Source organism: Orcinus orca, chromosome 17 (genome assembly GCF_937001465.1).
Source record: "Orcinus orca chromosome 17, mOrcOrc1.1, whole genome shotgun sequence".
In the NCBI taxonomy this organism is placed as follows: domain Eukaryota; kingdom Metazoa; phylum Chordata; class Mammalia; order Artiodactyla; family Delphinidae; genus Orcinus; species Orcinus orca.
The window spans coordinates 66,683,057-66,688,117 of record NC_064575.1 but is presented as its reverse complement, the minus strand read 5'-3'; positions in this window follow the sequence as shown (position 1 = coordinate 66,688,117).

The window sequence follows — 5,061 nt, the reverse complement described above, 5'->3', positions numbered from 1 at the left end:
TCATCAAACGTCACGGGGACCGCGCCCTCGGCGGGGTCCCTGGGAACCTGTGTCAGCGCAAGGTCGGCCGGGATTGGGCTGGACGGCCGGGAGGGGCGGGACGGGCGGGTTGAATAGCCAATCACCAGCTGTACTCTAGCCAGAGGGGGCGGTGGGCGTGGGGGAAGGCCGGTGGGCTTTCCACCGCTTGGTTTCCCAGTCTCAGCCAATGGTTAGAATTCTTGATAGAACGCTTACTTCGTCTTAATTTCCTTGCTGATCATTTTTTTTTTTTATAACAAGCGTACGAAGTGTGTAGTAGTATTGTTCTTTCACAACTAGAAGGCAGGCCCAGAGGGACTACTTTGACATGTTTAGTCGCATACACCTTGCAACTGATAACCTGCGATTTGAGTTTTTGATCTTCATGCTTCACTGTGACCTGACACCAACTCCCCATTTGTTGTTGGTCCCTGCTGAAAAGTCGGTTTATTCGGGAAGCTTTCCCGATCATCGGAAGTATAAAATTAACACTTCTCTCTCACATACACTATCCCCCCACCCCCATCACCTTTCTGACTTTGGCACTATGTTGTATATAATTTTCAGTTTGTTTACATTCAGACTTCTCCTCGCCTTATTCACACACACTAGAATGCAAACTTTGTAAAAACAGAGACTATGTTTTATTCGCTTACTGTATTCTCAATGCTTAGTGATTGGCACATAGAAGGTGCTCGATAAATACATGGTATGACATTATAAATGTAAAAAAAATTAGAATAAAGCCATTCTCTCTCCTACCACTTCCTGTCCATTTCCAAAGGAGGAGGAAAGTCCAGAATGTGAAAACTGGTGATAGGCACTAAATTACTGTGTTTTAAATAGTATGTGGACACTCCATTGGTAAGGACTTCACAGGAAAATGTTATTAAAAATGTCATAGGAACCATAGTGGAGATTTTAAGCATAGTGATTTACAGCTGTTTAGTGAGCAATTGCCATCTGACAAATATTTACTGAGCACCTACTATGTGATGGGTGCTAGAAGTGGCGATAGAGTAGTGGACAAGTCAGACAAAAACTCTGCACTCCTGGGACAGACTACTAAATATTGTGATGAGTGTCTAGAAGCAAAAGTTCAAGGTCCTAATATCTAGGTGCTAACAATTTAGGGGATCAGGGACAATCTGAAGGGAATAAGTTGGGCCCTGATGGTGAATGGCAGAGGGTGCAGAACACTGGAGCCTCTTCTGTGAGGGGATAATGGGGCAAGGGGACCTCCAGATGCTTCCAGGGTCAGAAGTTTAGCATCAGGGTGGGTCAGGAAATAAGGCTGAAGAGAGGCAAACCTCGGAGGACCTTGTAAGGCATGTCAAGCAGTTTGGGCTTTATTCTGAGTGAAAGAGCAAGCCATGGAAGAGTTTCAGGAGACAGGAATAATTGCCAGAAATAGTCAACTTAGAAGGTTTATTGTGGCGGCTAAATGGAGAATGCTGAGTATGTACTGTCTCCTTGTTCCCTGCCAAAGGAAGGTGATAATGATGGTGATGGTCTGTATTAGAGAAGTAGTACAGTGGGTAACTTTGAAAAAGTATTTGGTAAGTAGAATCTGGAGAACTTGATGTTGGCTGGATTGGGAGTGTGAGGAGAAGAAGAAGATGGCACATGTTTCTGTCTTGAACAAACAGCTAATGTTTATGCCATTTACCAAGATACGGTACACTGAAGGAAAACATGTTTCAGTGAAATTATGACTTGTATCAGTTTCCTATTGCCGCTCTAACAAATCACCACAAACATAGTGACTTAAAACAACACGAGTCAATGCAATCCCTATCAAATTACCAATGACGGGCTTCCCTGGTGGTGCAGTGGTTGAGAGTCCGCCTGCCGATGCAGGGCACACGGGTTCGTGCCCTGGTCCCGGAAGGTCCCACATGCCGCGGAGCGGCTGGGCCCGTGAGCCATGGCCGCTGAGCCTGCGCGTCCGGAGCCTGTGCTCCGCAACGGGAGAGGCCACAACCGTGAGAGGCCCGCGTACCCAAAAAAAAAAAAAAAAAATTACCAATGACATTTTTTTTACAGAACTAGAACAAAAAATCTTAAAATTTGTATGGAGTCACAAAAGACTCCGAATAGCCAAAGCAATCTTGAGAAAGAAAAATGGAGCTGGAGGAATCAGGCTCCTTGACTTCAGACTCTACTACAAAGCTACAGTAATCCAGATAATATGGTACTGGCACAAAAAAAGAAACATAGATCAATGGCACAGCATAGAAAGCCCAGAGACAAACCCATGTACCTATGATCAACTAATCTATGACAAAGGAGGCAAGGATATACAATGGAGAAAAGACAGTCTCTTCAATAAGTGGTGCTGGGAAAACTGTACAGCAACATTAAAAGAAAGAAATTAGAACACTCCCTAACACCATACACAAAAATAAACTCAAAATGGATGAAAGACCTAAATTAAGACTGGACACTGTAAAATTCTTAGAGGAAAACATAGCAAGAACACTCTTTGACATAAATCACAACAAGATCTTTTTTTGACCCACCTGCTAGAGTAATGGAAAAAAAAAAGAACAAACAAATGGGACCTAATGAAATTTAAAGCTTTTGCACAGCAAAGGAAACTATAAACAGGATGAAAAGAAACCCTCAGAATGGGAGAAAATATTTGCAAATGAATCAGCAGACAAAGGATTAAGCTCCAAAATATATAAACAGCTCAATATTAAAAAAAGAACCCAATCCAAAAATGGGCAGAAGACCTAAATAGACATTTCTCCAAAGAAGACATAGAGATGGCCAAGAGGCACGTGAAAAACTGCTCAACATCACTAATAATTAGAGAAATGCAAATCAAAACTACAATGAGGTATCACCTGACACCAGTTAGAATGGGCATCATCAGAAAATCTACAAACAACAAATGCTGGAGAGGGTGTGGAGAAAAGGGAACCCTCCTGCAGTGTTGGTGGGAATGTAAATTGATACAGCCACTATGGAGAACAGTATGGAGGTTCCTTAAAAAACTAAAAATAGACTTACCATATGACCCAGCAATCCCACTACTGGGCATGTACCCAGAGAAAACCATAATTCAAAAAGACACATGCTACAGTTGTTCATTGTAGCACTATGTACAATAGCCAGGTCATGGAAGCAACCTAAATGCCCATCGACAGACAAATGGATAAAGAAGGTGTGGTACATATATACAATGGAATATTAGCCATAAAAAAAATGGAATTGAGTTATTTGTAGTGAGGTGGATGGACCTAGAGTCTGTCATACAGAGTAAGTCAGAGAGAGAAAAACAAATACTGTATGCTAACGCATATATATGGAATCTAAAAATAAAAAAAAAATGGTACTGATGAACCTAGTGGCAGGACAGGAATAAAGATGCAAACATAGAGAATGGACTTAAGGACACGGGTGTGGAGGGAAGCTGGGACAAAGTGAGAGAGTAGCATTGACAAATATACACTACCAAATGTAAAATAGACAGCTAGTGGGAAGCAGCTGCATAGCACAGGGAGATCAGCTCAGTGCTTTGTGACCACCTAGAGGGGTGGGATAGGGAGGGTGGGAGGGAGGCTCAAGAGGGAGGGGGTATGGGGGGAAAAGTAAAGAAATGCATGAATTAAATCACTACTTCACACCAAAGAATGGTTCCTCCCCCAGGTTTAGAGAATTTGTATGCCCTGGTCAACCGTTTTGGGTATTTAAGTGCCTAATGTCTTTTTTCCTTAAGCGTCACAGTTGTTGCCAACCGAAGTCTGCTATTCAGACACACTTAGCCAGGATCAGGAGATATTTGTAAACACCGTCAATGAGAGCATGAGGCTTTAAAGAGACAAACATGTTTTGGGATGAAAAGGCTCAAACTGTGTATGAATTTGCCTATTGTTTGTGGTTGATTGTCTCACAACCACATGTCCTGATGATGGTTGTTCCTTTTTTGGGCTAGAAGCAAATATTCTACTCCTCCTTTTCAAGTTTTATGGTCATCAAACGAACTAGTAAAAACTAACTATAAGGGCTTTGTGATCATTGATACTTCATGGTGAGTAGTAAATGAGGCAGAATAAAGTGAATAATTCACCTGCCAGAATTTCTTGTACCCTTGTCTACTACGACTTCTCTTGAAGTTTTTGTGTTTCAAACTTTTTCATAGAGTACTGGATGGAAAGCCTTCTGCATTGCTGTTCATGGTCTAAAGCATGGTCTTCAGATTTCTTAATATATTAGAAGATTGGATACTTGTTTAAAAATACCAGTGTTGACTACATTCACCCTGCCCCAAACTGTATAACATCTACTGCTTCAGTATCTAATGGAATGCCTGGAAAACTATTTAAAATTACACCTTTTTTTCCCCTCTCTCTCTTACTCTTTCTTCCCTTAGCCTCTCACTTCCATTTGTATTTTGATATAATTTCTTTCCCCCACCTCCCACCTTACCCTATTGAGAACTTCTGATCTAAAAAAGAGAGCCCTTTGTCAATTGCTTTAGCGAGAATCATCTTACAACCAATTTAGTTAGGATGATGATGTAAAGTGAAAAATACCTACATTTAAAAATATTTACACACATTCTGAGGGGCAAAAAAATAAAGGTATGGTAAGTCAGGGCATTTCTCTTAGGGGGACATCATGTACAGCCTGAATTTTGAGCAGATTTTTGAGAGAGGAGTAACAGGTAATGGTGCAGCAGCAGAGGAGGGAGGCATCTCGTGTATTGGCAGAGGATGAAACAGACAAATCAGGGGTGAGAAATCACAAATCTTCAGGATAGAAATAATGTTGGAAGAAAGTACTTTCTTGTCACTGGCCAAATTTTCGGAAAGGACCAATTACGAGAAACAGCTCCTACTTTGATTCACTGTTTCACAAGGTCAGAGAGGTGATTGTGTGATGAGACCGGGTCTGGGATCAATCAATCAGTCTCCCCCGCCCCCCCCCGCCCCCCCCATCTTCTTTCTCTCCCTTAGGCTAACCCTCCCACAGTGCAGTGTCCTCACCTCCTCTCCCTCAGGCGCTGCCCCTACCCTGCCTGGGACTGGC